Genomic DNA, 22,730 nt, shown 5'->3' on the forward strand with positions numbered 1-22,730 from the left:
TTTCGTGTACTTCCACTTTGACATGTACCTCAGCTAGAAGGTATAAGAGGAAAGGTAAAAGGTAGGAGACAGAATTTGTCTGCAATATGATGAGATAGATCACAATGCCTCAGCCAGGGCAAAGACAAGAGAAGTTATGATAGACATGTATTCAAAGGCAGGTGACAGAGACAGTGACAGGGAAATCACTGCTCACCATCTCTTCCAGCATAAGAACAAGGGTCAAAAAGAGTAACTGGTAATATCAAGAGATGTCACTTCATCCACTGAATAACTAAACTGAGGGAACTGTCTGCTAGAGAAATTAAGTGATAAAGATTTATCTAATTTGGTGAAGCGTCTGGAGAAAATTTATCAAAAGCTGTTACATGTAAAGATGTCCTTCTGGCTGAGGAAGTCCTGAGCAAGTTACAAGACCCTCCCACAGGTCTTCATGGGAGGATCTTATAACATGTACCAGGGAAGTAATTGTACAATCTTGAAATGTTCTTTGCTATTTCTTAGGTATCATCTATTCCCAGACAAACAGACAAGGCCAGACATACCAGTTTTTTTTGGTCACAACAGTATCTGGGCTTTTTTTATACAACACTTTTAGTAATTACAAAACCTAATTTCAAAAATGTCCACTCTAGCTCACCCTTCCTCTGCATACAAGAATAAACAAAACCTTTCATTATAAAATCTGCTGCTGTCAGGCTGATGCTGTGACTTTGGGAAGTTCAACCTTCTTTGGAAAGGGAAGGCAAAGGACATCAGCAAAAAGAAAAGACTGCTAATCAGGAATGGATATGACAGGCTGGTAGAGCCCTGGTACCCTCACCACTCACAAGCTTCAAAAAGAAGGACTCAGATGGTCACAGCACAGTGCTTCACTGCAGCTCTTGGCATGGCTGTAGAGGAGCAGACTGGGGAGGAGTTGCTCTTTACAGGTGCTCTTTGAGGGAAGTTTTGCCAGGTTAGTTTAGATACTAACATTCACCAAAAGAAATGTATAAGTAGCCCAGTTGTTTTTGCTGAAAGGAAGAGGTGGGATATGAAATGGGCTGTTTGAGAACCAGCAGTGTATGAAATATCTATGGAAATACTTGAAAGCATACTATTTTGGTTTTACCTCAGATAACGTTTTCATTCTCTTTTTGAGTGTCTTGAACTCTAAAAATGAGGTACAGATATAAATTTTACTTGTCTGACAGTGAAAGCTTGAAAGCATTTTGGATCATGAGGGCATTTATACCTACTTTGATTTCTTTAAAAAAAAATTAAACTGTACTAGCTAGAGAGTGTGACAAAATAGATATATTAGTTGAAAAAAAAATTTTGTCTTCCCTGATAAGACTACTCTTACAAAATTTTCCCAGTGAGAAATTTTAAAAACTGGCATGGGGTTGTTGGTTGGATTTTATTGCTAGTGAAATATATGTTGTTGTGTCATGTCATAAACAGAAAACTGAAGCACCCTTTTAAAATCCTCAGCACTCCTGACACTTCCGACAACCATTTCCATATTGGTTTTGGTCTTATCTGTTTCTAACAGACAGTCTCATGCCTTGGAAATCTGACCTGAAAGAAAAATTCAGCCCCAAGTATCTGCTGTCAATTGTGCAGAAAATAGGAGATGACAGCAAAGTCACTTCTGCATGCCAAATTACATCTCCTTCCAACATCTTCTAATGTCATTATTAGCACTCAAATACACAGTGTCAAAATGTGTCTGTATAGGGAGATGGACCAGGCAACATCAAGTCTATCTCTGAGTCAATATGACAAGCTGGTTTTGATTCAGGCTTCTGAACAGGGAGAGACTCTTAAGAAAAAATAGCTGCTCCATCGTGAAGGTTTGTTTACAAATACCGATATTATAATAGGCAGAAACAGTTAGGGGAAAAACTGTATTATGCAGTTTCATTAGATTTCTGGGATCAATAGTGTAATAGGAGTTAAAATTATCAGTGTGAGCCTTAGGGTCCACGTTCCAAATAGTCAATGGTGCAATGTGAAGAATTTCAACAAGACTATCTTCAGGAAGACTACGGTCTGCATCAGAGATAGCCTTAACAGGAAATACTCATTCTATAGCAACCACATAAATGTGAATTTAAGTGTACCAGATGGTTTTAGAACAGTATTCAAAGGACTGAAAAGGGAACTGCATCTGCAAAGATTAAATTTCAGTAATTTGTTCACGGTTTTATTTCTGACTAAATGCACCCAAATAAAAGTGAATACCCAAACACAAAAGGCACTTTACTGACAGAAAACAATTCCTGGAAGGTCAAAGTCTTTCCCTGTAGCACTGAGAAGAAAAAGGAGTGTATCATCTAAATATAGTGTCACTGCTTAACATGCAGCAAAAACAGTAGACACTACAGCTCCATACCCTTCATCTGTACAGCAAAGTTCAGAAGGTTAATAGAAGAAATTAAATGAACCACAATGAAAAAGGTTTGGAGTCTCATACACATGGGACTATTAAATAACCTAAAGACAAGAAAAGACTACTTAATTCCACTAAATAAATGGATATCGATAAACTTTACCTCTTATAATTAGCAAGATTCTTCCTATTATTTCATCTTTATTATGACTTCTTAATATCCGTTTCATTTCACCCAAGGCCAGATGATTATTATTTGGTAGAGACAATAGAGTTCTGTACCTTCTCATTAAACTTGGATGAGTATTAAAAAAAAATGTTTAGGAATGTTTAAATACTTTGTGTTTGGTTCTTACTGAGCATGGGAAGTGGCTGCAAGCCATTTACACTTACCATCCGCAACAGAGGTGATCACGTTCTGCCTTCTGATCTGGGCTCACAGATCTGTGACTAGCACATGGTGTGTACTGAAAATGCTTAAAAAAAACCTACAATAATAACCAAAGTAGTACAAACCCTTCCACTCCTTAATAAGATTCAATCCTGTATAACAAGAGCAAGTTTGTCCAAATCTTAGCATTTTAATTTAACTTCTTAAAGCACAGGAAATTAACAATGATCAATGCATATTTTAATGCAAAAAGTATCTCATTATCTTTCCAGATGTGAATTTTACTTTTTCCTATGTTAATTGCAAGTATTTTTGAATTGAACTTCAGTATACAACTTTATCACAGATTTTAATCATCTCATTAGCATAAAATGTATACAATTTCTCATACCACAAAATGGTATAACAGAGAAGCATGGTATAATTTAATTTTCTGTGTATACACCGTATATATGATACGCCAACTTTTGCCAGCTACAGCAAAACAAACTCTTATCTGCTCAGCTCATTGCCAAATTAAGACTGTGCAAAAGACACAGATGTTTACTCATAACCTTTCTCCCTATTTCTTTTCCCAATTGCCTGCTTGTAAACAACAATTTATCTGAATGTTGCTTCCAATGTTTAAAGTTTTGACTGCTTGTCCCTTTCTATGAAAAAAGCACCCTGTTGGTTTATATGAAGGGATAAAGAGGCACAGTCCATTCCCCCAGCTCTGCCACCTCCCCTCTTAAGTCAGAAAAAATTGGTATTATTTTTAATCTCATCACAGAAGAATAAATCCAACCCAGCCTGCCTCCACACCAGCAGACTAGAAAAGAGAAGTGAATATCAAGCATATTTTGGGGTAGGAAGCAGGGGCAAAAGGCATAAGGACAAGCATTGGCTATGGTTACTGCCACTGTCTTGGCGTGACTTCACGATGTGTATCCCATATCGGTGCCCTTATGCCCAGAAATTAATTTTTGTGCCTTTCTGTGCCTTTAAACTGAGCCTGAGAGGGGGGAGGAAAAACTGAGCAAAACTTTTTCAAAGCAGTTTGCAGCTTCTTCAAGGTCACACAGAGATAGACACCTTTTTTTTTCAGCTGCAGCAGGAGAGCGAGAGGGAAGGGAAGTCCCCGGCTTGCTTTTCTTTCCAACCAGCTTTCGGCAGGTTTTTTTCCCTCAGCTCCTTTTCCTCTGGAGAGTTGAACTTTTGTTTTCCTGGGACTTTGTTTTTTTCCTTTTCTCTCTGCTGGATGGTTTCAACATCAGAATACATTGGGAGGACTTTCCACCGAGGCCTTGGCCCTGGAGGTGGGCCCACCACCCCATCCCAGCTCCAAGGAGGGGGGGAGAGAGAGATCTGCAGAAGAACTCTGAAATTTTCCCAGGTTTCTCTCAGCAGAGCGAGAGGTTTTATTATTTAGCATCATTATCCTTTTCCTGTGTGTTTGTTAAATAAATAGGTTTTATCTCTTTCACTTTCCTTCAAGGAAAATTTGTTTTTTCCCGAACCTGGTGGGGGAGGAGTGGTTGTAGCCTGCCTTCTCTCAGAGGATATCTTTCTAGATTTGGCCAAACCAGAGCAGCCACTTTGCTAAGCCTTTGCAGGCTGTAAAATATTCAGGATAATCAATTAACTCTGAATTAAAAGAATAAGTTAGCTTAGCCTTGCTCCATACCTTCATCTGCCAACTGGTACATCTTATACACGAGTCTGCAGACTAGCATTCCTCCAACAGATGTACCAAAGATCAAAGATTCTTGCAAATCAACTGTAAGAAGATGGAGGTAATAAGAGAGGTCACCACTGTAGTCAAAGATGAATGCGACAAACAAAATATTGTTTTTAAAGCAGTTCTTTACAAAGACTGAGCAGGGGCTGGGCACTATTCACAATCAAAATGGCACAGCATCATAGGTCAAAAGGAAGTGATGGGCGCAGGCAGCATTGAATTTAGGAAGGAGAAATGGCAGAAGTTACTCAGTGGATGTCACTCACGAGTTTCTTGTGCCTCATGGTAGCGAGAACTTCAGCACCCTCTGACCTAGTTCAGCAGCTGCCTCCCTGTGGTCACAGCAGAGCAGAGCTGGGGTTTCAGTTGCTCTACTTTGGTTTCTTGACAGGGGGTGGAAGCGATTTTTATACCAGATGGACAAGTACAGGGAAATTGATGGTGGGGAGACACCAGGAAATTCAGTTCTAGCAGGGATGAAGTAACATATCCAACACAAGTCATCATTTGGCAGAGCCTCTACCCCAAATAACCCAATCTCTAAATAGATACAGGAGAAAAAGCTTTGTCAAGTACTTTTCAAATGCACTAATAAAGAGGCAGCCAAATTATTCTATATTACTTTCTCTTCTATATTCCCAAAGACAGATAGAACTAAAAAAAAAAAAAAAAAAAAAAAAAAATCCTAAAAAGTCTAAACCACATTATTTTCAGCCTATTAAGTATTTCCTGAAAGAGACAGGTAGTTGTCAGGGCCATACAGTTAATGCAGGGAATCAGCTGCATAAATTTTTTTATTTCTCAGAATGAGTTTCTAAGTAATGAATTAGATGAAACAGTCACCTTCTTCCCATCTCTGCCAAGCAAATGGCAATAACAGTAGGAACCAGGAAAAAATGCGAACTTGAATAATCAGATAACTAAAATTGATTAAAGATTATAACAGTGTTCATAAAAATGTAACGTTTAACATCAGAATGCAACCTCCAGCCTCCTCCTGCACATGAAGAAACCAACAGCATGAGATGGTGACATAGGATAATGTAAAAGGTGAGACAAAGGCACACGATGAATAACTAAGCTACCACAGATGAAGTAACAGATCCACTATTTACCAAACATGTCTCCACACAAGTATCTTGATACTTAAGTCTGGCTTACAAATACCTCCTTTAGTCACAGCTTTAGTCACAATCTTTCTACAAGTAACTTTACAATCCTATGCACAAGATGACAAACAGTGTTGGCATGGTCTGTGGACCAGAAGGTATGGACTGAAGAAACTTTAGTCACCGAGGCTTTTGCCTGCCTCCAAACTCAGTGACACATCAAACCAAGCACAGGAGGCAGCCACACCACATCATCCCCCCCTTACCTGTCACTACCCAAATCTACTTTGTGACTGGATCACCTAACAAAATCGGAAAAAAAGAAAGAGAAACAGAAGTAAGGAAAAAGAACAGGAATTACCCACTATCTCTAAAAAACAGATCAAGTCTAGCAAGTAAATAATGAAGTCAAAGAAACCCATATGGGTACTAAGTACATATAATATAGTACTTGATCTTCAAGTCACATGGATCTCTAATTTAATAAACCAATTGTAATGATACATAAGATATGTGCAAGCTTCCCTCAGCTGTACAGCAGAAGAAAGTTTCTAGTTCAAGGAATAATTAGATTTCCCTAAAATGATCTCATCAGTCCCTCCTGCACAGAAGAGCCAGGCCCACTCATGCCATACTACACGAGCAAACATTCACAGAGGAAAAAAAGAGTGATACAACTTTCCCTTAGCATTCTTCACACCACAGATGGGCATGAAAATAGTCACCAAATAAAATTAGACAAATCACTTTTTTTGTGTGTGTGTTTAGATAAAACATAAAAGCAATCAATAACACTTTTCAGACCATTAAGTTTAATTGATGAGAACATCCATTAAAAGAGTCATTTCTGAACCTGTAGATATTAATTATTTTCTTTCAAACCCTATTACTCATTTTTATTACTTGAAGGCTATTGGGCACCCAGGAAAATGGCCATACTAATGCTCAATATTTTCTATTTACTTTCTGTTTTACAAAGTATCTTGCAAAGAGCCTCGAAGGTACCAGACAGATCTAACAGCAATGCAGTCATCATACACATCATCCCAGCACTGCCTATTCCTGGCTAACAAATGGGTTTGGCCTCTTACTGACCATAATCAAAGCGCAACTTTAGAGGCTTTACATAAGTTACCTAGAATATCAGAGATAATATAAAGGTCCTATAAGCATTCAGAATCTATCTAGCCTAATTTTTCCATATCAGCTATCTTTTTGCACAAGCTCTTAATAGAATCAACATACTTTTAATGAAAGCTAACTTTATTTGAAACATTCCAGAGGATGTTGTGTTTGCTTTTGGTTGGTTTGGTTTTTAAAAATAAAACTTCAATTTCACTTTAGAAGAGACAAGATTCTGACTTCTACCTCATGGTAGAAAGACTCATGCGAGACAAAATTATACAGCCACAGTTACAAAGAAACCAGGTTCATGGGTATCCTCACATTTCAAAATCAGGCAAGTCAGTCAGACCCAGGCTCTGAAAAGAACCCTAAATTCAATCTATTTATATTTATTTTTCCAGAGAAAAGCCATATTCTAACAGGCAGAAAAGTTTATAGACTTACTGTTGATGATTTGCCTAGGAGTTGTACAGATACTCACATTAATAAAAGAAACAGCAGTCTCTGTATCAAACTTATAACTAGTAATGTCAATTTTGCTTTAACTATTTGCTCAATCATGTGGTCTTGGGACCCACACATAATGTTATAAAAAAAAAAAAAATCACATCACTGCCTAAGGGAGAAAAGGGCAGAAAATTACTTCAGCAAAAGTGAATGAAAAACACACTTTCTAGCTAAAAACTCATATATTTGTGGTCAATATTTAATAGTATTTGTGTAGCAATATTTGTGCAATTAAGTTTATGCACACTGCACCATAGCTCCCAATGAATCAACACAAATAGCTATTTCATTTGCAACAGTTTGATTTCTGAAAAGAACATAAAATTAGCTACAATAAAGTTGGCTGGTATTTGGGATTTTTTTTTTTTTAAGTCATTTAAGGAAGAAACAAGTAGGATGTATACTTCTCTCAAGTTTGCAGGACCAGTAGCACAAATTTTTATTTTCTTTCTCCATTTGTTAGTTAATTAACATATGCACAGAGGACAAAAAGACTAACTAAAGACCTATTCCCACTTTATGCTCTCTTCCCTTCCCAAACTTCAGAAGTCTCAAAAAGATATGGCAATAATGGCATTAATTTCATCAACAGTCCCCTTGTTCAGGGGCTGCATGACTTGGTGTGAACAGTTGTACATTCAGTTTTTCTACCATCCACTTAACCTGTGCTAATTTAAAGGTCTCTTCCAACCTTGAGGACTGTGATTCTAAGATCATCCAGTCTGACCATCAGTCCAGCTCTATGCTGTAACCACTAAACTGAGTTGTATTACCCAGTGCCAGATGCCTTAAACACCTCCGGAGTGGTGACTCCACCACCTCCCTGGGCAACCTATTCCAAAGCCTGACTACCCAAACAGTGAAAAAAATTTTCCTTTATCTAATCTGAATCTCCCATCTCATCTTAAGGCCATTTCCTCTGGTCTTTTCACTGCGGGCACCAGCCCCCACCTCACTCCAACCTCATTTCATGTCATTGTAGAGGGTGATGAAGTCCCCCGAGCCTCTTCTCCTGAAGACTAAAGCCCAGCTCCCTCAGCTATTTCCCATCAGACAAGTTTTCTAGACCATTCATGAGCCTTGTTGCGCTTTGCTGGACATGTCCCAGTATCTCCAAATCCTCTTTAAAGTGAGGGGCCCAGAACTGGACACAGAACTTGAGGCATGGCCTCACCAGTGCAGAGTACAGTGGGGTGATCACTGCCCTGGTCCTGCTGGCTACATTATTCTTGATCCAGGACAGCATGCCATTGGCCTTCCTGGCCACCTGGGCATACTGCTGGCTCATATTGAGTTGTCTGTCAACCAGCACCCACAAATCCCTTTCTACCAAACAGCTCTTCATTTCTTTGATGAACTTTGAAGTGAAAGCAGCTCACTGTATTGTCAGAAAGCCAGTGAGTGGTGTGCACTCTATCTCCTGTATTCACACATCCAAAACACCCTCACAGCATGGCACTGTGTACGGACTTTCTTTCTCCAGAGTGGCACTGGCTTTTCCCCAAGATTTTAGAATCAGAGATTAGTTTGGGTTGAAAGGGATCTAAAAAGGTATCTAGTTCAACCATTTTGCAATGAGCAGGGACAGCTTCAACTAGATCAAGTTGCTTGGAGCCCTGTCCAACCTGAATTTGAATGTTACCAGGAATGGGGGATCTACCATTGCTCTGGACAACGTGTTCCTGTGTTGCACCAATCCCGGTAAAAAAAAAAAATATTCTTATATCTAGTCTCAGTCAACCCTCTGCTAATTTAAAACCATTACCCCTTGTCCTATTGCTACAGTCCCTGCTATAAAGTCTGTGCCCCTCTTTCTTATAAGGCCCCAATGAGTACAAGAATGTTGCTATGAGGTCTCCCCAGAGCCTTCACTTCCAGGCTGAACAATCCCAACTCTCCCAGCCTGTGTTCATAAAGGAGGTACTCCAGCTCTCTGATCAGCCTCGCGACCTGTCCTGGGTCACAGTGTATTCTATTATCATCCTCATGAGCTGTTGAAACCAGGTGGGGCAGTGTTTCCCTGCCTCCTCCCTCTGGACTATCTTTCTGTTAATGAGACTAATCAACACTTGGCCTCATGACTCATCATCCCATTGTGAGATGCTCCACCCAGAAGGAGGAACCAAGCATCCCATCGTGGATATAATCTGAGATTCTGAACACCACAGACACCCTTTCCACTGGATTCCCAGAGGACAGGAGCTACACAGCCACCACTGGACCTTCTGAGGAAGAGCAGACCCTTTCTACAGGATCACTGCTTCAACAGAACCACATCCACCACTTCAGGAGGACTGCAGCCACCATCTTATCAGACTGCTACTGCCACCCTGACTAACAGGGTGTCAGGTTGTATCCTGACTCTGTCAGGTTGAACCAGTGGGGTTTTTTTTTTGTTTGTGTTTTTTTTTTAACCCTTTTCCTTTAATGTCTCTATTAAATTGTTATTCTGACTTGGTGCCTCCCACTGGTTTGTTTTCAAACTAGTATATGGCCTCATCTGTACCTGCTTCAAGAGGTCCATGTCTTCTCTGTGCTGAAGACTCCAAAACTGGATGCAGCACTGCAGGTGGAGTCTCCCTAATGCAGAGGGGAAGAATCCCTTCCCTCAGCCTGCTGGCCACTTATGATGCAGCCCAGGAGGTAGTTGGCTATCTGGGCTGCAAGCTCACATTGCAAGGACCTTGTACTTATGATTAGCCAACTGTTGAATAGTGTTATTCTTTAAGAGGGATGCTACCAACTCACTAAGTATGGAGATCAGACACACTGGTCAGTAAACCCCAGGTTACCCTTTAGAACCAAATTTATGGACAGGACTTACATTGACAGCCCACCAGTTTCCTGTGGGATACAGCAGCAACATAGCTTCTCAACAGTCACTGCAGGCTGATTTATTTTCTCTGACCCACCTGTTGAAAAACAAACAACACCAATACAAAACACAACAAAAAGAAAACACACCACCACCATCACACACATAAGAAACTCGTGTGAAAGATCTTCCCAGCACCTTCAGCAGCAGAGACCAACACAAAGAATTCACTGACCATCTCTGCCCCAGGCTTTTCACGGAGTGCCCCAGTTACACTGCTGTTGTCAAGTAGTCCCCACTGATTTCCTGGGTTTGATATACTACGGAACATTTTGTCAACAGCTTGAGCATCCTTGGTAAGGCACTTTTCTAATTCTTTATGAGATTTTTAATTTCCTGTTTGTGTTTGATCTGCCACGTTTTAAGGACTTTCCTCTACCGCTCATTTGACCAGGCTTTCCTGTTTCCAGCAGCTGGTCATTTTACCACAGTCTCCTCTACTGACGTTTCTATCTACTGAGGTACGTTCCTGAAGATGATTTTGTATTCTCTTTTTTACTGTAAGACATATGTGGGGGCTTCTGATAACTTTATCAGAATAACTGTATTGTTAATAGCCCTCAGGGTGTTTATAGGCCTTTTAGATTTCTTTACAGGTTTGTTGTCTCATTGTTCTGCAGATCCTGTACTTAAAATCCAATGACCACATGCTGCATGTGTTTATTCTGCTCTCTTCAGCTATCGAGCTCAATGTAATCTTATGATGGTCACTAATTACCAAGCAGGCTCCAGTGCACCACTTGGGAGCATGTCCAGAGTAACACCTTTCTGGCTGCACCAGGTGTTCTGGGCAGACACTTTGCACATCTGGATGCATCCTCTCTTTTTCCCATCATGATAAGACACAGACCCAAGTCTCTACAGGGCACCTGTTGAAATGCCTCACTACTGCTGCCTGTACTGAATTTGCAGCTTCTCTACTCTCATTTCACATTTCCTGAGCACTATTATAGGTCTGAGCAGGGGGCTGGTAACACAATCTTAGTATTGCATTTTCATTAGAGAATGAAATTTCTGCCCACAGTGGTTCTGCAGACCTGCTCTTCTCCCATAATATTTTTTACACCGTTGTGCTTTATAAAATGCTTCCTGTACAGCACCAGTCCCTTGTGACTCTATGTCCCTCTCATCTTTCCTGTAAAGCTGATACAGCCTGGCAGCATTGATTACCCTCCTTCCACCAGCTCTGTTTTTCCAAAGTTATCATTTCACACCAGTCAAATTCCCTCAGCTTACATTATAGGCCTTAAAGCTGGTGGGACAGCACTCAGGTTTTTGCTTTCCTCCATCTCTTCTTACTGCTTGTTAAGTGGTATTGCAGATGTTCTGAGAGGACTTTCTTCTTACACTCTGCTTTTCTTTGTCCTTTGCAGGCTTGTTTGGTATACCTCTGAAAATCAGCCATGCTCCCGTGGCAACATCTGACATTCCTACCCGTGAAGATGCCCCTGCTACAGGAGCACCTCGCTGCAAGAAGACACTACAGCAGCAGCTGGCAACAGTTGCATCTGAGCAATCAGGCCACTTTTCTAACAGTGCTTCCCTACCCAAAACTTGCATCCTCCACAGCAGTGCAGAGGCTGCAGCCATGGTGGAGGCTTCACCTGCAGCCATGGTGGAGGCCCACTGCCTTGTTCACAGCTAACTGGAAGACACACATACAGAGAAGCTCTGTGAGGCTGTATCACTTAGTGTTGAAAACAAGTCATTGAAACAAAGCAGACGAGAACAAAGAAGAAAAAACACTGAATGGGCAAGGTCAGGCTATATGAAATCAGTCCTGATCACACTATTTCAATTTAACTAATATTCATCACCTCATCAGCACCACCCTGCCTGCATTCTGCACTCCTTCTTCAGCAACAGCCATCTGTCAAATTATGCATTCCTTGCTGAGACCAGGATATTATGGCTGCAAGAAAGCATTTAGCCCATCATGGTTGCTACTGCAAAGTAATAAATAATACTTAAGGGAAAGGAAAAAGAAGGTATGAGATTTTTTTTAATTTCGTTTGACTGAGTTGATGGCCTTCACCTCTTAATGTTATGTTATTATTGCTACAGTAGGAAGATATTTAGCTTCTAAGTGTGTTTGAGACATCTGTGAATGACTCATTACTGCTTTCTTTTCTTACAAAAGATTGGCTTTTTGCTAAACTCCAAAACAAAAACCCACTGAAACACCTGGACATCAGAACCATACTGTTGTGACTACTGATCCATCTGCAAAACAAGCTGGCTCCCTGCTTGATCCATGATAGTCCAACAGGGAGATACTCTTCCCCATAGCTATGCATCCCTCACCCAGAGACAAGGGATAATTTGTTTGTTAGTTGCTCACTAAATCCCTTTGTTTCTATCAAAGCATTTTAGAAATCAACTAATCTTAAGAGATGTCACAGGTGCAGGCCACGTGTTGCAGTGTATCAGAAGAGGAGCTAGGAAACAGAGGTTTTAGCAATGAACAGGGACTTTGACAGTAGGAATTTAGTTTCTGTAGGAGACATTTGCTTATTGACTTGGTTTGTCAGTTTATTTCACTACTCATTAAATTCTGATTGCAATAAAGGCACCTGAACAACTTTAAAGTATTTTTTTAATTTGTCTACATGACATAATTGATAACCAGAATTTATCTAGAAAGACAAACTGCCTTTTGATTGGCTGTCTACTATCAGTTACAAGCTGAATAATCAAACCCTTTCAAAATAGCTTTCTCCTGTCAAAAAAACATATAGAATGCAAACAGACATTACATGCAACTTCTAAGGTTCTTCTCTTTTCCTCCTTGTAATTAAAGGGCTTGATATTCCAATAGCCATTTCGCTGTTGCTTGTACTAAAAATGGTTTGAAATTATTCTAAAGTCTCTCTCCATATGTAGACAAGTATTTCCATAATATAATGCTTCCATTATAAAAAAAACCCAAAAGTTACTACAATCAGCAATTCATTTTTACTTCTCACAATGGGCAAAAATATTTCACACTGGCAATATCTTGTTACCTGCAACTGAGATCAATTAATTACGGAAGTATTTTTCTATAAAAAGAAGAATTTATAGGAAACATTTGCTTTTGGTTTGAGAAGTTAAATGCTCTGCTTGCATTTAAGTCTTACATTAAGTCTTGAGTTAAAGATTTTCAACAACTTCACTATTTCTAACTTCTAAAGCAAAATAGGTCATGACTTGAGAATTTCCTCTCTGCAGTACCAAGCTCAACGATTACATTTAGAAGTTCAGCCTACTGAGCTAATGGGGAAATCCCAATTCTCAGTCCAATATATCAGAAGTATAGAAAAACTTTTTTTCCTCTTAAATAAGAGAAAAAATATTATTAATAATCAATATACTAATCCATTACCCATAACTATTAGAAGATCAGTAAAAGCCAGCCATATGCCTGACTAAAGTTAAATTCTGAATTTTGCAATGACGTGTTTGAAGTGATAATGCAAAGAGGGAAATGATTGTTATGAACAAAGTGCTACTCTGCTGTCTAAGTCTTACTGAACCTCTCCCCTAACAATCTAAAATGCTTTCAGCTCATAAATTCACCTTCCAAAACCAGTAGGAGGTTAAAGCAGGACCCAATGGGAGGTTACATTTATTTAATATTCAGTCCTTTCTCAGATGAAATATTGCCATCTCTCCTCACAGGTATTTGTTAAACCATTAAAGTAATGGCTTATAACTATTACTTGAAATAGTAGTTCTATTTGTATCTACCACTGACAAAGGATAAGCAAAGTGCATTAATTTGCTTTGAAAAATACCCAAAACCTTTGTCGCAGAGCACCGAAGGAATGTGCCCCATTGACTAGTTCAGAGCCGTAGGCTGAGGCAATGCTAGTAAATATTGCTTAGCAAAAAGGAACCTGCATCTCTGTAAGACCTTCTCCAGCACTACCCTTCATGCCTTAGAGCTCTAGTTCACTGCATGTGTCCTACAAACTCTCTGACACAAGTTCAGTTCCTGCATCTTCACATATTAACAGCACGTGTAAAGATAATATTCATAACTAGATCTAGAAATTGGCTCTTTTTATAAAAGCCACTACATTTGACATATATTATTGTACTTATATTTTTCTAGTATCCATTAGAAATAAGAGCATCAGAAAGAAGCAGCTATAACATAAAAAAATCCACAGAACCATCAAACAGGACTTGTCACAGAAACCTCTTCTGTGCGATTTTCATGACATGCAATGCGTACAGCTTCTCTTGACTCCACAGATCTCAGTTTCAAATCTGTGCTTATACACTGTGATAAATTTCTAGAAGTTTAATTTTTACCTTTGTCTCTGTATTTTGCTAAGGAGAATTTTAAGAAGTAACTAGAGAACAATATATTTATCTTGTTCAAACAGAAATCTGAAGTGTGACAAGTGTGACCAGGCAGTTTTGACTTGCATTAAAAATTTTTCATTTACACATCATTCTTAGTGACAGTGGATGAAAGAGCAATGATTAGTACTTGTTGCTACCACTTTGAAAGCTATCCTTTAATTAAAAGCAAATTTGATGTGCAACACTGCCTTTTATTGAGAACACCCAGTTCATGAATTATTTTTTTCAACCATGTTTAAAAAAATCCACAAATCTAGTATTTTTGTAATTTTGCAGTCAAGAAACAACTACTGATAAGAATAATATATAAACTTTGTCACTTTATTTTGATTCTGCAACAGCTTTTCCCAAAGAAAATATGTTTTCTTTAATTTAGATTTTTGCTTAAAAAAAAAGGTTTAAAACTTGAAGTTGGCAGCGTCCCTTCACTGTCACAGTGAACACAACCAGGGCACAGCTTTGGCCCTGACAGCTGTCAGGCTTCTGACAACCCCATTGGATGGTGCCTTCAAAACACCCGCAGCTGCAGGCCACATGCAAAGACAGATAAAAAATTCTCAGGTTCCTAAGACATTCTTTCCTTTGCTCCCAGCCACCACTGAGGTGAAGCTATCCTGCTAACAATTATGGGGTTTTTTTCTCAGATCAGTCCCTCTTAAAAAGACTTTCCTGTTACTGCATCCCATTATACTTACTATGAACATCTGCATATCCAGCTACTACTTTTATTATTATCTCTATTTCAGAATTCTTAACATATTTTTCCTTTTTTTTTTTAAATAAAAAGATACACTTAAGGTATGAAACTCCTATAATTACATTTTATATATAGTCAATTAATTATGATGGTTAATCACAGCCTTCTCAGAAGGAAAATGCTACTGAAGACCACAGCTGAGTCACATCATTGCAAATGCAGATGCACAGCCAGGCAGACAAACTGACAGCCACTGCTTCCCACCAAATCTTTTAGCCCTTTACTTTTTTTCACATCTCCCAAAACTGTGAAGTCAACAGCATTACAATGCTACAGGCACAAATACAGCATCTGTGCCAAATCCAGACACATCCATTTTCACCAGCTACCAGTGACTTTACGATGAGTTTATGAAATAACAACAACAGCTGATGACTCCTCTGCTCCTGTCCCAGCACCAGGCAGCCAGAGCAGCCATTGGCAGAGGAAAGCCACCGCAGTGTAACTCAAGAGGCCTCAAAACAGGGACATCACTGCTGGTTGCCTGGAACTAGCTTGCACCTTACTGCTCTACCTCAAGAGGCAGAGGGGGTCCTAGATGGTCCTCTCTGTTCCTCTTAATGACTTTTTACAGCAAAAATCAAGTGGGAAACACTAACACTGAGGAAGACATCCTGTAAAATTTCCAAGGATGCCAAGAGCCACCCTGATGTCAGAGCAACTTGCTGAGCCACGGAATGGATGCCTTGTTGAGTCCAAGGCCCTGGAAGCACAGTCAAAACAAGAGCTCCTCAGAGGTGCACAGCACACTGGCAATAATAAGGGTTCTAAATGCTGAGGATTCAATTGCTGGCTTGCTTCTTGGCCTTTGATAACCAGAAACCAAATTGCTTTTCTGTTGCATGAAGTATCTTTCAAATTCAATTGCTTATCTCCTCATTCATTCAACAAAGGGAGACCTCAGATTTACAGAAATGAGAGCTCACAATAGAAATATACTATATTAGACATAGAACAGATGCCTGAAAAATAATCAAAACACACTCTATTGATTTTAACCTTCAACGTCAAGGTTTCCTTCAACAGTCTCAACTGGATTCAGGCTATAAGAATTTCCAATTATTTGAATATCTGTATACGGGATAAGCATTTAGTTATCAACATCCACCATAAAACATATTTTTGGTTGTTATTAGGGCACTGTTACTATGAAGAATTGATTGCATTGCTGCTTCAGACCACGCTGCTACTGAAGTGAGAGAGGCTGCTTCCCCACCCACAGTCCCCAGTGCCAGGACAGGCACCCCAAGCAGGGCAGGGGTGCTGTGAGTGTGGCAGAGTGCCCTGCCTGGCTGCACTGTTCCAGCAGCCCATCATATCACGGTAATTATGCTGCATGAGGATTTGCTTACAGCACTGAGGAATTCTGCTTGGTAAAAAGCTACATTCACGTGAAAGGCACACGCATAACTTTATGTTCCTCAGGTATCTGCAGCACAAGCACGGTGTCTTCTGCTTCTTAACTTCCAAACTATATGATTTTTTAAAATTGCTGTGAATGAAGAGGGAAACAAGGGGGTGCATGTAGTCCCATATTGGATGCAGAGCAGCCTCCACGGGGTCTGGCAGAGCCTGGAGGCCCTGCCCTGGGCACACCACAAGCCAGAACAGAAGAGGAGCCCTGGGGCACAGGGGCTCTCCACTCCCACCATAAGTTCTCTCTTACTGGAAGAGGAAAGAGATCTTTCTTGACCAATACTTCTTCCCAGAAATCCCCTGCCACAGATAATCCAGAGGGAACATCAGGGTCTGTGTAGCACTGGCAAGCACGCCTGGCCCTCCAACACAGATGTTCAGAGGCTGGGTTGGACCTTGTCAGGCCCCACATCCTGCTGCAGGCACAGAGGAGCCTCCTGGGAGCAGCGAGCGAGCAATGGCTTCACAGTGGCATTGAAACGTTTAGGGGCCAAGGGGGCAGCCAGCCTGGGCAGGAAGCTGCTCTGCATGCCTCAGGTGCAAGGGCTGGGTCACTGACCAGAGCAGCTGTGGCAACGCTCTGCAATTCTACAGAGCAGTCCAAATCATCCTGCACTGTTACAGCAAGAGCCCGAGGAGCACAAGGTATGGCAGCCTCCCAGCCTGGCTGCTGATCAACAGCTCGTCCCCGTGCCCTGCCCCAAGCCACTGCGGCAGTGTTCCTGTGGTTATCAACATTAACACCTTGCTTTGGTGCCAGGTGGTCCTTCCCAGGATGACAAAGAGCAGGCAAATGCTCCATTCACAAGAATAGGCTGTACAGCACTGAGGAAATGAAAGAGTAAAACAAAACACTTTCTCGTTATGAGGATTGCTTGTTGTGCACTTGACTTCAGCGTTACCAGTAGTGAGGACTACTAGCATTATCTCCTCTGATCAGTCAGGACAGTCACCCCAGATTTAGCAAAACCAAAAATGAAATTTAACAGAGCATTATGGTGAAAAGCATTACCACAGACTTCCCTGGCTCATTTGCACTGCTGCAGAGTATTACTGCAAAGAGTATGAGTACAGACACATGCAGTGATTTAAATAAATAAATAAAAACCTTAATCCTTTGTTTCCTCAGCATTTTCATAAACGCTAACCCAGAGTTTTATGGACTTAACTCTAAAAGGGTAAAACGGTTCATTAAAATAGCACTTTTCATTATATTAAAAAAAATTACTAATATAAAAGTAAAACACAATTCTCATTGATTGATGTTAATAAAACCTCTGCTAAGGGACTGTTCCTGAAGAAAGAACAGGCACCATATCTAAAAACAGAATAAAATCCTTTAATTTGTACATAAGCTCTCAATCTACTGACTAACAGACTAAACTTTAAAGGTTACATATAATTTCCCAAAACAAGCTCCTGGTATTTCTCATCACTTTACTTCAACTTTCCCAATTTCACCATCAGAGGTACTGTTAGCTGCATTCTGTTGCTCATGATCCTTAAGACTCTCTCCAAGCTTTTTGATGTTAGGGCTGTCTTTCCATATCAACTCAAATATTACTGCCCTACTTGTAACTTCAGTGACCAAGTGAGGGAAACAAGCACTAGATCAGATGTCTGGAAAGCACTATCCTACCTTTCCAGCCTCGGGCCACGGACAAAGTTCCTTTTGCACAGAGGATCCACTTTGATTTTCTTACAAGGTTTTTATCAGGGTTACCTTGGAATTTAACAACTGATGTAAGACAATAAACCTATTTGGAGACAGGTATACTTTTAGGTTTGCTCCACACAGATCTTCTGACCAAGGTTTGAACAGAGAACTTGAAAAGCAGGCACTAAACTGTTACAGTGGGGCTACTGCAACACATATATCAGACAACAAGGCCCGTAGAAAAGAAATATATATGGGCTGATTCTTGATAGATGTTTCAGAGAGATGTTTATTTCTCCAGTCGCATGGCCGGGGCTCTGCCCAGGAACTGAGGCAATCACGGCACCCGAGGGTCCCTGCCCGCACAGGGGAACACAAAACAACCAATGGGGAATGAGGCTGACCAGGGCCAGGGAAACGCCGTGCCTCCCCCCAGGGACCCTCTCCAGGACCACATGGCAGGGAGGGGGAGACCCCAACATTTCACTCGTTTATTTTTAACAAAAGAGGTTTAAAACTTAACATTGAAAATAACTGGATAAACATAACAAGAACAGTTTCAAAACAAAACAAGCCACCCTCCTGAGTCTTTAGATGTCCAAACAGATTCTCTGGAGCATCTTAAGGCTGACAAAAGGGAGACAGGACTCTCCGGGCATGCTTTGTGGGGAAACTGAGGCAGGAGAGGGTTTCTTCCATTTGTAAACAACAATAGTTAATTTCTTCCCTCCCCCTCTTCATCCCCCACTTGGCATTGGAAAGGGATTTTTGAGGAAACAATTGGCAAAAGCATGGTTTTGTGAGGGAAACCATGGGTGAAAAAACGGATTGGGAATACACTGGGGGTAATAGGATATAGGATAAAGGGCAAAGGTGGGATTAGGAAAGGGAGACTGTAGGGGAGGCCTACAATAGAGATATTGTCTAACATGACTACGATTTTTAGCATATATACTGCCTTTTACAGAAACACCGTCAGGCCCAGTGACCTCTGCTGCTTGCAACCCTTTTCTACCTTGCACAATTTTGAACTCCACCACCTCTCCATCTCCCAAGCTTGGGAGGCATTTTTCAGGGTTAGTCTTTTTAATAGCAGTTCTGTGAAAGAATGTGTCTTCCTGGTTGTCACATCTTGTTATAAAACCATAATTTTGCTTAACATTATACCATTTGACTATTCCTAAAGCCTTAGCTACAGTGACCTTTTCCTTTTTCCAAGTGGCTGCTGTTTTCTGTCTCGCTGTGTTTTTGCTTTCTCTTTCACTTTCGGGGCTGCTCGTGTCTGCGCACTCTTCCTGGGGTAACATTCGGGGCCGTGTGGGCCGGGCCGCGCCGCTCAGCTCCCAGTGCACCGCCGCCTCTGCTCTCAGCTGCGCTGCCGCTGCCTGGGGCCACACCCACGTCTCGGCTGGGGCCCCGAGTGGCAGCCCCCCCCGCCCTGCTCCAGCGCGCATTTCGGCTGGGCGCGGCTCCGCTCCACTGCCGCCCGCGCGCTGTTCCTCTCACGGGGCTCGCTCCACCACGCGGGGCCGGGCGGGCTCCCGGTGAGCCTCGCTCCGCTGCCGACACTGCGGCTCACGTCGCTCTGCCCGCGCGCGGGAACTGCCTCGCTGCTGCTCAGAGAGCGCTCGGTCCACGTGGCCTGGCTCTCACGGTCCCTGAAGCAGTTTTAACTTCGCACGGACACAGCTGACATTGCTCAACAGTCTTGGTAATTAAATAATATTCACAAAAATATTCCTCCATCAGCATATATTTTAACTCAGAAATTAACTGCGTCCAAACGGTCTTCCAAAAGTCTTTGGTAAGAATCAAATCCCAAGAAACATAGAAAAAGTTCTTAAACAACCATGCCAGGAAGTGTTTCAGTTCCTTTTGAGCTTGAATTAAGCTAAAATTTACAAATCGTTCAAGAATCTTCTCAAGTTTAAAATAAATGTCCATATGCAGCTCGGAGAGCCAAGAGTCTTTACACAGTTCCCCCATAGTTTAGAGATGGAACAGCAAAACAAAACAAGAAGAGAAATCCAGAGTTTACTCACAAATCAGTCGCTGTCCTTAGGGATCGGGGATCATTCTGCTCGCATTATCTACCCTATGTTACAGTGGGGATACTGCAACACGCGTATCAGAAAACAAGGCCCATGGTAAAGAAATATATATAGACTGATTCTTGATAGATGTTTCAGAGATGTTTATTTCTCCAGCCGCATGGCCAGGGCTCTACCAAGGATCTGTGGCAATCACGGGACCCAAGGGTCCTTGCCCACGCAGGGAACACAAACCAACCAATGGGGAATGAGGCTGACCAGGGGCAGGGAAACACCGTGTCTCCCCCCAGGGCCCCCCTCCCAGGACCACCTGGCAGGGGGGAAGGGACCCCAACACTAGACAGTCTCCAAAATGTAGCTGCAGAGCCTTGTCAGACTTCAGTCCCAGACAATTATAGCACATGAAGCAGCTCTCCAAAATTCAGGGAAATTTTGATACATTTCTGTCTGTGTCACTTTAACACATACTTACAAAATGCATTACCTTATCTTGAGAAAGACTGATATTACACTTAGTATTAGAAACCTTTTCTACCTACTGTCATTATGAGCTGTAAAGTCTAAAAGGATGATTATAAATGAAGCTTCTCAAGGTATAAGTAATGATACAATTTTCAATAGTTTCACAGTTGCACCTTTATAATCAAAAAAAGAAAGGTACAGTGTCTGACTTTTGTACATTTAGCTAATTTTAAACACCCAAAGTAACTTCTAATAGGTGTCATTATGGAAAAGAAGCCACAAATTTCTGTGGGTTCACATTTTCTTATTAGAATAACCCTTTTGGGATAATCCTTGGAATTTGTCAACATCTTTATTATTTCCCACACTGAACCTAAGAGAAGAAAACCTTTATCATATATTTATTTTTAATGTTGCAAAAGGAGTTTGATTACTTTGCATGCCAGCCTACACCTAAAAAGAGTTTAGAAAACAATGATCTTAATGTACTAGTAAAATAGAGGGGTTTGATGAATATCCTTCTAACAACAGTGAAAAGAACCACATTTTACTGTACTCCCATGACACCGCCAAGCAGTGGCAGCAATAATCCTTCACCACACTGTATAATGAAAAAAGCACTACAACAACAACAAAAAAAATTACAATTCACTATAGCTTTCCTTTAGAGTGCTATAAAATGCAACCACATTCACATGACAGTGTGTGCGTGTATATGTGTCTCTTAATAAAGCTTCTCTGAAGGGCAGTACAGCATGTACCATGGAAACAGGGGTTGCCATGGAAAGAGTGCTTTTTAGTAGATGGCAAAAGAAATAAGGATTTGACTCCCTCTTTCTCACTTGTCTTAAAAAAAAAAAAAAAAGATAAATCAGTGTAACTATTGACATCAGCAGAGTTATTCTTGAAAAACGTCAGCATGAATGAACAGAGGCGATATGAACACAGTGGAGAATTTCTGGCATCAGGGCTGTGGTGATGTGTATGATGTGTATAGCCCTGTATTTTCAGGGCAGCTCTCCAGCTATTCTTCACACCACACGGCTCCGCAGCCAGCCACCCTCAGGCACGCTTGTGACATGTCCTTCGAAGCACTGCAGGGGCCAGAGCCACAACAAGCCACAGGAGAGTGGATTTGCAAAGTTGTCGTTCCTCACTTGCTCAATTCTCATGCAGAAAGTGCCAGAATCTTCTACCTGCCAGATCTTTTCTTTGCTTAAGTACTAAACATTTTCTGTTCTAATGTACATGGTGTTACAAATGAATAAAAAGCATGAATCAAATTAACTTAAAGCATACTGGTTTTCAGACATGCTTAAAACAAAGACCATATTGATGTGTTTCATCTAACTTATTCATTAAAATAGCATTCTTGATGTCCTCATGTTACTGTAATCTCTGAAGCACTGGACAAACAAGTACATTTGTTTATCACTCTTTCCTTTCTAAAGAACAGGGTTTTATTAAAGAGATCAATCACCTGTGTACAGTTTAATAGCCTGAGCTGTGCATGTAAGACAGAGCTGGCTTCAATAGCCCACAACTCCCAAAGTATAGAGGGACATGTAAAACCATTTGTTGCTTTAATAAAACAAAATATTTCTCAGAGCTAGCAAGTACCCTATTAAAATTAGCAATTTGAGACAGAAAAGCAGTGCTTAAAAGAAACCAATTCTAATAAAAGGAGGAGAATCAATCCTGTTCACTCACTTCCATGATGAGAACCCTATGCTTCTAACCAGAGACACAAAAACACTTTACATGCTTAATGCACTGCCTTCCTCTTATTGAATCACACTTATTGTGGAAACAGTCTTTTGAGGCTTCTAGCTGTTTTGAGGTAATTGGAGGATTGCTGCTTCTAATGAATGGTCTCCTCATAATGGAGGCCAAAATGTTCAAAACAATGTCAGAGGCAAAGCGTACAAAG

The 22,730-nt window shown here is 40.8% G+C and overlaps 1 long non-coding RNA gene across 2 annotated transcripts in view; it reads right to left on the bottom strand.

The window, feature by feature from the left end:
* The window catches only part of LOC125330387, a 169,234-nt gene that overhangs the window by 125,310 nt on the left and 21,194 nt on the right, over positions 1 to 22,730 (bottom strand). Inside the window, exons 2-3 of one of the 2 annotated variants that reach the window (XR_007205486.1) lie at positions 10,054 to 10,141; positions 5,864 to 5,899 (exon numbers count right to left, since the gene is read on the bottom strand). The exons of the other annotated variant lie outside the window; for it this stretch is intronic. This is a non-coding gene — a long non-coding RNA (uncharacterized LOC125330387). The remainder of the gene's footprint in view (positions 1 to 5,863; positions 5,900 to 10,053; positions 10,142 to 22,730) is intronic. 2 annotated transcript variants of the gene reach the window in all.

This window comes from Corvus hawaiiensis, chromosome 9, assembly GCF_020740725.1.
Source record: "Corvus hawaiiensis isolate bCorHaw1 chromosome 9, bCorHaw1.pri.cur, whole genome shotgun sequence".
NCBI classification, from domain to species: Eukaryota; Metazoa; Chordata; class Aves; order Passeriformes; family Corvidae; genus Corvus; species Corvus hawaiiensis.